Here is a 16101-nt window from a genome sequence, read left to right on the forward strand (position 1 = left end):
TTGCCTTTGATTTGGAGAAACATAAGGCCAAGGCCTCTCTCCAGGTCTTTGCCCAATTGACAATAGAAATCGGGCGAGGAAGGCACCGACGTTCATTATTCAGTTTGTGGCAACAGCACAGAAGGTGCAGCCAGGATTCCTTCTGGAAGGAGCACAGCCTGCATTCTGTATTTTCCCCCTTACGTGCCCTTGATGGGTTAAAATCAGTGATACGTAGCGTTATGAGTCTCATAAAGAGTATTTTACTGTGGACTTGCGGTGTCAGGGCCTCGCTTAGGTAGGTTTGGGCTTTTCCCGGCATGTATGATTTGTTCGGTGGCTCTAAATTAGGGCTTGAGCGGAGAATTTTGATGTCTTGAGCAAAGGATGTTTCATGGACTTGTTTATTTACTACTTTCTTCCTGACAGTGAGCAGGATTTCCAAAAGTTGCAGACTTGCTGCCTCTATCTTCAGTGTGTTGACGCTTACGTGCCCATGATGGATTAAAATCAGTGATACACAGCGTTATGAGTCTCATAAAGAGTATTTTACTGTGAACTTGTGGTGTCAGGTTCTCGCTTAGGTAGGTTCGGGCTTTTCCAGGCATATATGATTTTTTCGGTTGCTTTAAATTAGGGCTTGAGCGGAGAGCTTTGATGTCTTGAACAAAGGATGTTTCATGGACTTGTTTATTTACTACTTTCTTCCTGACAGTGAGCAGGATTTCCAAAAGTTGCAGACTTGCTGCCTCTATCTTCAGTGTGTTGATAGCGTGGCCAAGGTTGGCATGCCAAGCTGTTCCTACCTCCTCGAAGGCGGATCTCAGTTGATATCTTAGGAAGTCAGCTGGAGCCCTCAAAATACTTAGGTATAGCTTTATAAGGTCCCCCTTGCATGTCAGGTCCAGCCTCCCAAGGCCGAGCTCTAATCTCAGCCTTGATTTCCTGGCTGCCCGCGGAATAAGCATCACCGATTTGTATGCTTTAGCTTGGACTAGGATTAAAAAAGCATCCAGCGATCCAGGGAAGGCCAAATGACCGAAACTGATAGCTGGAAGCAGTTTTGCTTTTAGAAACGTCAGTATTGGGCCAGCTGAAAGGCTTAGCAGATGTTGGCTCAATTGTTTTAGCCGGTGCATGACATTATTGGCCTTGGAGTTCAGATGTTTCAAATGTATATTTGCATTGGCCCGTTCGGAGAACCAGACCCCAAGATAGTTATAAGAAGTCACTGTTGCCGATTTACAAATCACCCAAGCGCCATTGTGCTTGCCTTTTGAGATTATATCTCCAGCAGATGCTTACCTTGGTCTTCCCCTGGTTGACCATCAGGGAGTTAGCCTTGTTGAAGCAATACAACATATGCAGTGCTCTTTGGAGGCCCACTTTGGTGTGGTCCATTATTGCTGTATCATCAGCATATTGTAGTACCGGCAGCCTCACACTACCCAGCCTAGGAGCTACTAAGTTGGCACTTTGCAAAGCAGCCCCCAGGTCATTATCTTCAGTTCTACTTCATTTATTTTTAACTGTAGCTTAGTGGATGACATTAGTTTGTGTCCACCGAAGCTCTTGCAGTGCGTGAGCTTTGGTGCACAGCACTATAGAAATACAGAGAGGGATACAAACAAGCCCTGTGAACTGGGTCTTCGTCTGCACTTTGACCAATGAGGCATAATGAGGCATAATGAAAGGCAGGGCCACAGGGGTACGTGTTAGAAGCACCAGTTTGTGAATCACGGCTGTAAATAATACAGAAGGGAGAGGTGTGGCGCATCAGCCAGATCGGCTGACTTCGGAGTGTGTGGCTCACGGTTCGATCGCCAGCAACAGCTCAGCGCAGCAACTGTGGGCAATAGCTCAATTAGGGCCTTTTTTATGAAGGCCTGCGACACTTTTACACAGCCATTGTGTCACTTTTTGTGACGCTGTGGCAGCGTAAACAATGCACCACATTGCTCCATATTTACAAAGTGACGCATCTAAGCAGATGCGTCCCTTTGTAAACCCCTGTGCTAAGTTATACCTGCATCAGGTATAATGTATGCAGGGTGGGCGTTCGCCTGCAATAAAGGGTCGTAGAAGTGGGGCTGTGAAATCTATGAGATTTCGCTGCGATATTTTTAGGACTCTACTGTGTCAATATCTTACACCTGCCTCACAGCAGATGTAAGAATGACGCAGGCCCTTTCACATGAAAGGACACATTGATGTGAGTTTTAAGACACACTCCAGCAATGTGCCACTTTTGCCCATCTGTAACTCCTTGCGGCATGGAGCGCCATACATTAAATATGGCGCATCCATTCTGTCGCAAGGATGGCGCAGTGAAAACTGTTGCATCGCTGTTTTCATGCAGCGATGTGACAGTTTTAATAAATATACCCCTTTGCCCCCAGCACCATGAAACCCATACGGGTGGTTAGTTTGCGCTTTACAAATACCGTATATGTATTGAACCCACTCTGCCCTTTTCCATGAAAGCTCTGTGCACCCTTTTGGTGGGGTCACAGAGCAATGGAGTAAACATGGTGCTTGTGCAAATTATGTCTTTTTGCCAGTGTGCATGCCTAGACTGCCCGCGCAAGACATAAAAAACTTTTGTAGCTACACAAGAGTGTTAACATTTTACAATATTAGAAGCACTGTCCCTAGGCTTTCATTTAGTGAATGTCGGCGGGTGTATGCTAATAATGTGAATAGAGTTACTGCATCTAGTATTTACATAGCAATTACCTTTAATGGAGATTAATGTATGGAAATGGTGCAGCAGTAGTAAACATTGGTTATTCAATAATATCATATCACTAGCAAACTAATCCTAATTGTGCAGTAATCTTCTTACTGCACAATTAAAAGAACTTGCTTAGCCAGTGTGTCATGGGACCTAGTGCAAGGAAGGAAATGGGTCCCCACTGGCTAGTGATTAAAAAACACACCAAAAAAATAGGGATCAGTGGGCCCCTCATGTATCTAGACACCCATGCCACTGCACCTGCTGCACCAATGGAAGCTACACCCCTGGTGAGATTGTTGGCTTGCATAAAGAGCAGCAGTGTTAACTCGAAATCCATGCAACACTGTGAAGACTTAACAAGCTGGCCTCCCCAGTGCCCACTTGATTCTCAACATGACTTCCCACAAGTACCAACATCATCTCCACTGCCAGACTGACCTGCGCAACCTTCAAGACCCCTGAAGGGGATCAGCTTCTAGCAAACCACGTGTCCGCTTTTCTGTTATTTTTTCGAATCAAACAGAATATAGTAGTGGACTTAACTTAGAGTGAAACATATGAAAAAGAGAGTTGGTGCCAGTGCTGTACCTTCCCCTGATAGGGTACATTTGTACTGCTCTCCTAGTTTGAAGATGCCCATAGGGTCGGAGGGTTGGCATGGACTGTATGCCAGCACAGCATGTACAGAAGTACCGTCTGATATAAATATTGCAAAATATGCCCCTTTGGGTTTCGATTTACTATTATTAACTCTGATTGAGCAATCTTTTCGTCCTTGAACAATCAGAAGATAGCGTGAGAAAGATCTGGCCAGTGAATAAATATTTGCATCAAGAAATGAGGACCATGGAGGGCTGATGGAATGTACAGAGTGAAGTGAAGCAAGCTCATTCTTTGCTTTGGGAGCAAATGGGCAGAGGCAGCCATGGCTCGTGCACGTAAGAGCGGTGGGGCCGGGTAGGGGAGGGGGATTTCAACAGAAGACAACAATGGGAAATTAAATAAATAAATAAAATAGTTAATTTTATTTATTTTATTTATTTATTTATTTTAATTATTATTATTTTTTATTTTTTTGTAGTAATTTTCCCTCATCGTCAGTCGAAATCGCCCCCCTACCGCTCTTACCTGCACAGGCCGCGGCTGGGCGGAGGCAAGATGAGAAACAGCTTTGAAGAGGTGCTCCATTGTTTTAGTTAGTGCAGTTGCAAACAGTGCAAGTCCAAACAAGGTACAGATGATTATGAAGGTTTCACCTAGAAGGGCACATTTTGATTACTGTGTTAGCTCCACAAAAAAAGTGCTAGGTTTCAGTGGTGTTGTGAAGCCCCTGCTTCAGGAACTGGAGTAGGTATTCCTACTGGACCTATTGTGCTGCCACTGTGAAGGAACAAATATGGAACAGTATTGCATTGCATTTTCCATTGCTGTTTATGGCTACCTTCACCTACAGCTTTGATCAGGATCTTGCTGATCATGTGAAGGAAATAACAGTATAAAGTCACTATGAAGAGTTTGGAGGATGATGTGCATATGACAAAAAGCAGCAAATGCTAACTCAAAAGTTGCACGCCCCATTTAGAGGTGGACAAAGTCCTGCAATTCCAGAGGTGCAACGTCGGCTGGTTTTGTTATCAGTCACTTTTGATCAATTTCCCTTCCACTGCAGGGTCAATGCACATTAGAAGGGTTGTCTTATTAAATAGGGTCCCACCAACATACATTTTTTCAGTTTTAGACCCACAGAAAAAAACATGGCAGTCTTGAACAGAAGAAAACATTAGTAACCCACACTTGCTGGAAAAAATCCCAGTTTGTCAGTGTCGTTGATTTTTGCAGTCTTGCTACACAAAGTTTCAGCTATGTGTCTTAGACAGTCTTGCATACAATGCTGCAAAGAGGGGTATTTTGGTAGCACCTTGTTGATGATTGGAAGGCTTCATTGTCTATCTCAGTACCTCGCTTCTTATTTGAAGGCCTTCACCCATAGTTGTGTGCTGGCCTTGCCCCACTATCTCATTCCAGTGGATGACTTGTATGTTTTCATTGATAAAGTCAAGGAACTAACTTTTATTTTCAATGTTTGTGGTTTGATTTGGCATTTAGCACTCCATATGAGTGCATGTCCTGCTCCTTTATCTTGAACTCTTTACCATGCTCCCCCACCTCGTCACTCTATTTCTTTCTTTCCCCTTTTTTTCTGCCCATCGGACACCGGGCATTGCTGTCACTTGGTCTTTCTCTCTCTTTCTAACTCTCAATTGCTCGCCAACTCTCTCCCCTTCCATGCCTGTCTTTCCCCTATTCTCCCCCTTGTCCCTTCTTTCCCCTGGCTTTTTCTCCCTTCTGCACTCTCTTTCTACAATTACACTGACATTAACACATGCCCTGACCAGCAATAAAGCTGATTTTCAATACTTCTAGATGACACAATGCGTGATGCAAGTTGCTGTGATGCAACGTGGTGACCATTTTGATAGCACGACATATTTTTTTCTATACTTTCTAGATGGCCAACACCTTGTGTCATGCCGCTTCGCGTCATACAACATGGTGGCCATCTTGAAATTGTAACATTTTATTTTTAGTACCTTCGTGAAAGCTTCCACATTGTGTCACACAATGTGGTTCCCATCTAGAAAGGGTAGAAAGAAAACGTTCAATAAGCCAGTCACTGCTATTGGCTTTGTAAATACTGGTGTACATTTAAACACACTAGCAAAGGCAATAGCACCAAGCAGAACACATTGGTGGGATGAATCAACTGGATCTGCATATGATTGTTTGTTTATCAATGACAAACTTCAGCCTTCGGTGTTTGTTATTGATACAGAAAAAAACATTACTGACCAGACGAAACAAACATGATGCACACTCAAAAAAGGCCTCTGTCTTCTGTGCATCTGCTGCACCTGGTGGGCAGTCCTATTCCAGAGTAACACTGGACATAGCTTTTGCTTACTTGGTGGGCTAGCAGGCTGCCCGCCGATCTTTAAAGAACACCCTAAGACATTTGCTTGAGATAGATAAGGGGTACGTAGTGAGTCAAACACAGTGGCAGAGAAGGAGATATTATGAACATGGGAAAAAAGAAGTGAGGGAAAGAAAGAAAGAAAGAAAGAAAGAAAGAAAGAAAGAAAGAAAGAAAGAAAGAAAGAAAGAAAGAAAGAAAGAAAGAAAGAAAGAAAGAAAGAAAGAAAGAAAGAAAGAAAGATAGAAAGAAAGGCTGTTTAGAAAACAGAGATCAATAAGAAAATGACAAAACAAAAATGAAAGAAAGAAAACATTGAAATAATAGGGCATAAAGAAGCAAAGATAGAAATGAAGACAGAATGAGGGTAGAATACAAAAGTGAAAGAAAACATGCAAAAGATCAAAATGGCATCAGAGAAAATCAGAAACAAAGACGAGGCTGACATAACAAAGGAAAGTGTGAGATGGAAGAAGAGAAGAATAAAGTAAGAAGTAGACTAAAGCAAAAAGACAGACATAGAATGGAAGAACATAGAGTAAGAAGAAGATGGTGAGAACAACTGATGTGGAAGGAATAATGACATAAAAGACAAAGAAAAGGAAACCAAGGGACAAAGAAAAGTAATACAAGCAAACAAAAAATGTGTTAAGACAAATGAAGAGAGAAGCACATATAAAAATATAGGAACATGATTAGGAAGATGCAGCCAGAAAGAATTAAGTAAAAGGACACAAAAGAAGGAGGATGGAAAGAAAGATGGGAATGTAAAGAAAAAACTGATAACAGAAAGAAAGTAAAGCACAAATAAAAAAGCAAAAGAGAGAAGGAAAGAAAGGCAAAAGTAGGATTGAAAGCAAGAAAGACAGAAAGAAAAAAGTTAAGAAGAAAACAATGCTGTAATGAATGGCAAAAAAAGGAATGAAAGAGAATCAGAGAAAATAGGGAAGTAAAGATGGAACGAAAAATGGAAAAGAAAAAAGGAAAAATCAGGGAAAGAGAAACGGAAAACTGAGAAACGACGGAAAGAAAGAAGAAAAGAAAAAAGAAAGAAAGAAAGAAAACTAAAAGGAGAAAAATAAAGACATTTCCACTGCACCTGTTTTGCTATATATGATCTTGCCCCTGAAGTTCTATTTGATGTATTCTTTTGGACAACTCAGATTGGCAGTTTCTGTTTAGGCCGCTTAGATCAAAGGTAGGTGAATGAAACAGACATGACTCAGACGCATTAAAAATCAGGCCTGGTCGGTGATAATCTCAGGAAAAGTATCCAAGAGAAAATTTTATTGAAAATGTACACAGCATAGGAATGAGGACATTCAAGAAGCAATTGCAGGTCAGTGCTTGAACACTGCTGAGGCTGGGTGAGATTATTTTCAGATGGCAAGAACCAAGACAAGGAGAGGCGGGGGAGCCGCGGGTGGAGGAGAAAGGGCAAGGTCCTTAATTTGAAAATGGACTCTTTGCCATCCCGCATTATCAGCCTTTTATCTTGGCTCCAACTGTAATAGCTTCGCTGGCGTCAGGGGAACGCGATAGCATCTCTGATGAGAGAAGGAAGCATTACTGGCTTGTTTATTTGTTAAGGTTATCTACTTTATTATAGACTGGACCCACTAATTCCATAAAACAAATACGCGGTAATTGTGAATGGTGCCATCCACCCACTCACAACCTTTGAGCGTGAGGTCATGAGCTGACGCCAGACGCAGCACTGACTCCACTGACAGCGCTCCGTCTTTGCAATCAAATCAGCTCCTTTCTGTGGCCCGTACATCGCACTTGGTGAGTGACTGAAGCCCTCATGCGGAGTTGAAGGGAATTTCTGATTTGGCTGTTTAGAGGCCGAATTCTGAGTGAAACAGCAGTTCCGCATGCGGTAATTTCGTATACAGCATTACCCAGGCTGGTTCTGATTGTTTCCAGGAACACATTCGCCAGGTCAAAACATCACATTGTGTTCCAGGAAAAGGGCACGGAAAAGAGGAACCGTCCACTGAGAAGCGTGAAGCAACATCGATTACTCTGTTAATTCCTTTTTTTAAAACATGAGACATCTAGAAATCCTGGAGTAATTCTTTATTCCAAAAGTTTCACTCTCCGATGTGTAGGTATTATCTAGCGTGGAATGACTGCGCCGGAATTACCTTGCAACACAGAGGAGCAAATTTACAAGCCCCTTACACCAGATTTGAGCCGCCGTTGCGTCCCCTTTGTGACGCAGCGGCGGCGCAAAGCCAGCGGCATGCTGCGGGCTATTTACAACGTGACGCATCTAGGGAGATGCGTCACGTTGTAAAGCCCTGCGCCACATGTGGGCGTTCCTGCAGGGGGGGGGGGTGTTCCGGTGCAGGAACGCCTCCGAAAATTTGCTGAGTGAAATCTACAAGATTTCACTCAGTCACTTTTACGGCCATGCTGCGTCAAAACCCTGCGCCTGCTTGAAGCAGGCGTAAGGATTGACGCAGCATGTTAGGGATAGGAGCACCCCGAGCCTTGCAGGAGCTGCGTCGTGCTTGCGACGCAACTCCAGCACTGCGCCGCCTTTCCGCGGGGGGGATGCGACACGCATTGTAAATGCGGCGCATCAGTGGGGGCGCACGGGTGGGCAGATGCGTCGCAACTCTCCTGGCGCATCCCTGCTGATTAGCAGAGATGCGCCAGAAGTAGTAAATATGCCCCAGAATGAGGATATGTGTTGGTTGGTGTAGATGTGCTGAAGTTTCAGATTCTAAAATTACCTGGGGAAAAGCAATTTGTGGTATTAGGTTAGCTTTTGCAACTAATTCCAATTTGCACTGTGCAGTCAGGAGTGACATCTGAAAACATGGTGGCAGATTTACTAATAATTTGCGCTGGCTTTGCATATAAGAGTGATGCAAACCAGTACAAATTATTGATTTGTATTTTACTTTCCAGAGCAACCTTTTATGTATATGCTGCAATGCAGCCCTAAGGTAATGCAAAGCAGCGCTAGCACTGCTCTGCGTCAAGGGGACGTACCATGGGTGGTATATTTGGGCATCCCCACATAAGCAAACATGTTTTTTGCTCAAATCCCCATCTAGTAACATTTGTAGACAGGGCTTTGTTCCCCAAAAATATAGGGGGATATTATCAAGAAACGGCGTTACAATTATCGCCGCTTTGGCGGCAGAAAACTGCTGATAAAGCGGCGATAATGGGCTTGATAATATGCCCTTGAGAATTTCCATAGAAGCCCATGTTCTGGTGTAAACATGGGCTTCTATTGGAATTCTCTGCGGCATATTATCAAGCCCATTATCGCCGCTTTAGCAGCAGTTTTCTGCCGCTAAAGCGGTGATAATTTTAACACCGTGCTTGATAATATGCCCCATATTTCTTTGAAGCTGGGGTTAAACTGGAGAATTGTTTTTATTTATCTAACTTTACATATGTGCTGCATAGTACAGCACACATACAAAGTGGAAAAAGTGTTTCTAAATCTAGGGCCTCATTTACAAAACAATGATGCAGCGCAGCACCGTAAGACATTTTTCTACGCCATTTTAAAAGCACAGGGATGCGTTGTATTAACAACAATATCATGCATTTGTGTTCTTTCCCCTGTGCTGGTCCACAATTGCCTGCCATGCGCCAGTGCAGGTACCCTTGCGTCATGTTGCAAGGGTCCCTGCGGTGCACGGATGATTGTTTTTGTGCAAGAAGGCCCCTAGTGTTTTACAGCCTGACTCCAATCCAAGTCTTGGGCAGAGTGACAGTTACATTTTGTGCATACTTGCCAAACAGCCACAAAACAGGAAGCGCTGGGTGTGGCAGAAGAGGCATCTGCTTCCATTTGCATGCTGATAGTCTTCCTGGGCTGGGAGAAGTCGTTCATACTTTACATGCCATTAGGTTGTGTCCTGACCTCACACAAAGGACTGCTTTACCCCCTACAGATGTCTGGAGATAGGGCTGGGTTGAAAGGGGTTTGTGTTACACTTGAAAGGGTTCCTTTGAAGTCACCCCTTACATCAAAGTCATTTTTGAGTACAAGCACAGGGGCTCTGACCCCATATTTTGAAGCACTTTTGTATCTGTAACTGAACCTCTGTCAAAAGGATTGCTGCACAGCTTAAAGGACTCATCTGGACTGCTTTTCTGTGTGTTGCCCTGCTAACTGCTGTGTTGCCTAAAGGACTCAACCGCACTGCTTTTCTGTTTGATGCTCTGCTGCACCCTGATTCTGGTCTCAGCAGACACTGCATGGGACTTGTAACCAGCCACAGCTGGTTCTACATCTGCACATTACCAGTAAGATTGCTGTGCTTCCAGGAGAAACCCCCATTGGGACTACTTGCTTCTTGTGCTAGCCTACTGACTGCTCGGCTGCAGGGTCTGCCACATAAAAATCCGCCTTTTGTGCTAGCCTGCTGCCTATTACCTGCGACTGTGTCCCAGTGCTCTCCAGCAGCTGGTTGGCTACTTCCCCACTCCCTTGTTCATTTGGAAGGCCAAGGACCATAAGGTTTTCAGTTCTTTAACATCACTGCCAGCTTAGTGAGGAGCTGTGATTAGCCACTCCCCCGGGCCAGCGTGGGTTGAGCTCTCTCAGCTGTCTTCCGATCAAGCCCGGCGCCGCTCAAGATCATCCTCTGTGTGTGTGTGTATTGACGCCGCAGTGCTGAGGATAGCCGACCAGTGCAGACTGTGGTGGGAGAGAATGTCATAAAAACAACACTTCATATTTATATATACTATATTTTGTATATAATCATGTGTGAAGTCTCTTTTGTGGTGTATTCATTGTATTTCTGTGTGAGTGTGTTGCCTAAATGCTTTACACATTGCCTCTGATGAAAAGCCTGCCTGCTCTTTACCAAGCTACCATAGGGTGAGCACAGTAAGTAAGTTTATTTTATGCATAAGATTAATTAAAATCATTGCACATGTTGATCGTACAAAGAAATAATAATTACATGATGATTTGGATTATATACAATGTAAAAGGCAATGTTCTAAAATTAACCAATACAAAAAGAAAAAGTTAAAAAGTCTTAAAATATTCAAGCGAGAGAAGATTGTCCGTCGACAAAGGGCAAAACTCTACTTTCCTTGATCATTAGGGAATCTAATCCAAATGATCATTTCTTGAACCATGTATTATTTTCGATGTCTGAAATCTTCTACTGGTTGCCAATAACTTAATCTAAGATATTTATTCTTTTCTCTGCAATGTCCAAGAATTTTATAAGGCGGCAATTTAATTGAGAGACGGTCGGATTGAAACATAGAAGTACTGCTTGTCTGCAGGTCCTCACGCCGCTCTGATTAAATAAAGGCTTTAGTAGTGATTTCCTTATATCTTTCAGTTTGTCACATGACAGATGATGTGGGTAATGTTCTCATCGTCCTGACCACATAATCTACACTTGTAGTCTAGTTCACTTATTTTCCATGGCGGTAATAAAGTTTTAATAGGTCCGACCCCCAGTCTTAACTTCAGGAATTTTTGTTTTGTATGGATCTTTATTCCTTGATTTAGGTAGGATTGGGGTTTGTCGTTCTTGTAATTGTTAAGAACTGTCCTTCCATGTGATCGTTTTGATAGTGTTTCTTGTCTACTGTGAGGGAGATACTTCTTGTCACTTTTGTTGTTAGCTTTTTAAAAGCTACGTGTGTTGCTGAGGTGTTCCATAAGTTCTCTAGACCTAATTTCGCAATTGAGTCTTTGAGGTATTTATTAGTTGGAGATTTACTCGTTCGTGTTATCTCTATCCATAGAAGATTATTTAAAGTGCCTTTTTCCGCTAATCTGATTTTATGCCAGGTTTTTACAAAGGCTCCCATTCTCTCCACTATTTGATTTTGTACTCCAAATTCTAATCGAAGTTGGGCGGGGGAGACATATCGAGGGAGTTGGAATATTGAGCGATATGAGGTTGTTATTATATTGTTTAATGTTATGGCGTCCCTTCCTCTCATTTGTTCGCTCCCATATGTGATTGTGGGTTGAAGTTTAGCTCTCAATACTTTTAGGAAGGGCTCCAGAGAGAGGTCTGGTAACAGATTCTTTAGAGGTTTGAGAGCCAGATAAGTCGTCATCCCTTTCCTTCTTAAGGACTCCAACTGTGGTTTGCCTGAGGCATTGTGGTCCAGGAGAATCCCCAGATACTTATAGGAAGTTACTTGCTGTAGTTTTTGCCCATCAAGGTACCACCTTGGCACTGACTTTTTATGATAGTTAACTGCCATGGTCTTTGATTTTGTATAATTTATTTTTAAAAGGTTCTTTTCTGAGAAATCGTTAGTTGTATCCAAAAGGCGTTGTAGCCCAATAGGGGTGCGACTGAGTAGGACTAAATCGTCGGCATAGAGCAGGTTTGTCAAGATTTTCCCTCCTAACGATGGCCCATGAGATGAACATTTGTTCAATTCTTCAGGCAAGTCACCCATAAACAGATTAAACAACACTGGAGAAAGGACACAACCTTGTTTGAGGCCTTTATTTGTTGGGATTCTTCTGGATAATCGAGAGCCTTCTCCCAGTTTTATCCTGATCCACGTATCTGTATACAGGTACCTGATTTGATTTAGGAGTATGGGAGGGATTCCCCACCTTGCCAGTTTGTTCCAGAGTATATTACGGACCACATGATCGAATGCTGCTGCATAGTCTATGAAACAAAGGTACAATGGGCATTTCTTCTCTCTTGCAGCATCCATAATTATGGACAGGGCCATGATATTCGTTGTCGTTCCTTGGCCTTTTTGAAATCCAGTCTGTGTTATGGGGATGATGTTGTTTTCTGCTGCCCAGTTTGTTAATTCCTCCAAAAGGATTCCTGCATAGTATTTAGCCTCAATGTCTATCAGGGCAATCAGCCGATAGTTGTTTGGTTTATCGCGCCCTCCTTGTTTGTATATCGGGCTTACAATTGCTCCCCTCCAAGAGTCTGGTAGTTTTGTAGATGTTGGGGCAAACGTATACACTGGTTCCAGAACTTTGCTCCAGAAATCGGGGTCTTGTTTAAATAGCATTGGTGGTATTCCGTTGGGACCGGGTGCTCCTGTTCGCCTGCCTTTAGCTATTAGTTTCTTGATTAGTTGTAGTTTTTTATCAGTGTTCCCCATCGTTGATATCAATGTGTTTGTTTTAGTCAACTGGTCTTTATTTTGTTCTAAAGGATAGTAGTTTCCAAACTTTACCTCACTTTTCTTATTTTGAATATTAGCTGCTGCTGTTATATACGATGGATTGCTACTTGATGTGCTTGTTATCTGAGCTCCCACATCAAGTTCTAGATCATTAAAGTGCTTAAATATAAAATTATTCCATACTGCTTCCGTGACATTGGAGCTAATTCCATGGTGTCCTGGTCTCTGCAACTTTCTGACTTTCTGCCAGAAATTAGCGCTGTTTTTTTGCTTTGCGTCATAAAAAAGTGATTCCCAGGCTTTGTGATCTTTCTCTCGCTTTAGGGCCCATCTCTTTTGTTTTAATGTTTTCCTTGTTTGGCGCAAGGTGTTTTGCAACTGGGAGTTATTTGGTTGTTTACGTAGTTTTTTCAATGTTTGGTTTATAAGTCGTTTCGTTCTCTTGATCTCCGGGCAGCATGTTTTATTGTTGGTGTGTGTAGCGGGTTTTTCCTTTTTGTTTGAGTTATTTGTCATTGTTTCGCCAAGAGTTTCAGTGAAGTTGGACCAGCGTTCTAAAGGATTCCCAGGTTCCTCTTGGAAATGTTCATAAAGTTGTTTCGCAGTAACCGCAATTACGTCTATATTTTCCGAATTGCACCTTATTCGCTTGCAGTTAGTGGTGGTAATTTGAGTAATTGCTGTTGTTACTGAAAATTTCTCGGCTGGTTTTACTCCCAGGGATAATTCCTGGGGAAAGTGATCGCTTAAGTCGTTACTTCCGATCTCAAATGCAGTTATATTTTTGAAGAGACCTAGGCTCACAAAGGTGTAGTCCAGATATGTTGACGTTTTGGATGTGTGAAAAGTTGCCGCCGGAGGTTGGTCCTCTCTAAAGCGACCATTGGCGGCTCTCATATTACGTTGTTCCAATTCTTGTAATAGGTATTTTGCCCCATTAGTAGGTTTGTTGTTAGGACCGGTGGCTTGTCTTGGTATATCCCAAGCATCTGATATCTCTTGTATAAAATTGGGAGTTTGGGTCGTTTCTAAGAGGTGCAAATTGAAATCTCCAGCAAGAATTATATGATCCATGATTTCCTCTTCCATCACCCTGTCTAATTCCGAGGGAAGTTCAGAGAATGCTTTTTGCTTCCCTTTTGGGTGCAGATATATATTAATTATTATCATTGTCTGCATTTTGTTATCTATTTTCAGCGCTATTTTTATGGCCTGCACACCATTTGGTGGTGATATTTTAATTGTTATTGGTGTTGTATCTCCAATTGTTGTTACGGAGGTCAGTATCGATAATCCTCCTGCGCTAAGACCTAGATTTGAGGTCTTGGTTGCTGGAACGTAGTGGGATGCAAATCCCTTCAAACTAAATTGTTTCTCTTTCCAAGTCTCTTCCAAAAGTATTATATCAAATTTTTCTATGTAGCTCAAAAAATCCTGTTCTGAGATTTTAGCCTCTAAACCATTGATGTTCCAGGTGCATATTTTTATTCCATTTTGTTCAGTTTGTTATTGGTGGGTCGTTGTCGAATCGGGTCATCTATTAGACTCAGTTGAGAATGCATTATGTATTCCTAGCCAGTTTTTGTTTATTGAGGAATGTGGTTGAATATGTTCAGGCCCTGTAGTAGATAATATAATTGAAATATTCTCCGCTCTTGTGTCTCCCGGACTTCTACTTCTTGCACCTCTCAGTACCGAGTTTATTGTCTGGTTACTTTTTCTATTTGTTAGGAAGGGAGTTGGATATGGTGGGTTAATGACCAATTCTATGTCAATTCCCCAGTTTTTGAAACATTCCCTTTCCTGATAGATTCTGCTTGTGGTCTCAGAGTTTTGCCATTTTGTTCTAGTTGATTCTGGGGTATTGCTATTGTTTGCTAAAAATTCAATTGACAATAAATCAGAAGATATGATGTTTTCTCATTTTGTATTGGAGTGTAGAAGCTGTAAGACGTTCTGCCTGTTTAATATATCCATTGGACCTCTGGATGTATATTGCGGATGAAATATAATAATGGTTGATTCTTTTTTGTTTTCGTGCTGACGGTTATCGTGACGTGAACTTTCGATCTTATCTCTAATTCTTGTCCGGGATGTCTGTATCGGTGCTGTATCTTCTATTTCATTAAGCCGTATTTGTTGGACACTTGCCCGAGGATTCGCTTCAGTAATATTTCTTTGCACCACAATTTTATAGTTTTGGGGGTTAATTTGAGTGTTTGAGTTCAGATTTATTTCCCCCTTTTGTGTGTCTTTTCTTACTTGCAGATTTGATTCGTGAATATGACTACTTTCTTCTGTCCTTTCCGTTTGTATTCGGGTAATTGGTAAAGATTTTTGGCTTTCTATAGTCTCTGACAGTTCTTCCGTGCCGCTAACTTCCTGAGAAACCATTTGTTGTTTTTTATCCCAGGCTGACTTTGCAATTAATGCAGGTGAATTTTGAGGTGGTGGTAATTGTTCTCTTGTGGGATCTAATAATAGTTGGGGGAAACTGCTTAACTGTTTGTTTTTTCTTCCTTTTCTTCTGCATTTACGAGCATTTTTTCCTCCAAGCTCTGTTTTTCCTAGGGACTCTATTCGCCCACTCAGCTCTTGAGATTCTTTTTGTTTTTGGGGGGGGGTTTTATCTACCGAAATTTCCGATTTTTGAAATGCTGAGGATATATCTTTTCCCACTAGTTTTATGGTTTCATTTGGTGTTTGATCGAGTATTACTTTTTTAAAATCTAAAAATAGATCTCCTAATATAGTTGGCAGTGTTGAAAACTTTTCTATTATTGTGGCACATTGGCATTCTTGTTTGATTTGTTGTATGGCATAGCTTCCTTCATGGCCCCTCTTTATTAGGTCGTTCAGACTGGCTAATTTCCTGTCTATCCCTGCTGTGAAATCAGCTAAGGTCTGTAAAATTGACAATTGTAGATCCATTTTGTGAGATTGATATTGAAGAGCCGCTGTTGAATATTGCATTGTACTCAACATGGCCTCCCAGAATATTTTATTTGTTAAATGAGTTTCTTCCTCCGGGGAATGTTTATCTGGAAGTGTTTCTTGATTATACGAAGCGACCATTTCTTCCCATTCTTGTGTAGCTAGGAAGGACATATCACTTTTATATGATTTATCTCCAAGTGTGATCTGGTGGTAGCTGTCTGAGTGGATATTTTTACTTGACAACCTTCCTCCCTGATTTGTTGTTGGTTGTTCTTGATCTATACTTGCTTCCCTGCTCGCTATTAACAAGTATGGCGATTCCTGTTTTACTATGGTGTCTTTTCTTTCTTCC

This window comes from Triturus cristatus, chromosome 1_2 (genome assembly GCF_964204655.1).
Source record: "Triturus cristatus chromosome 1_2, aTriCri1.1, whole genome shotgun sequence".
Taxonomy (NCBI): Eukaryota; Metazoa; Chordata; class Amphibia; order Caudata; family Salamandridae; genus Triturus; species Triturus cristatus.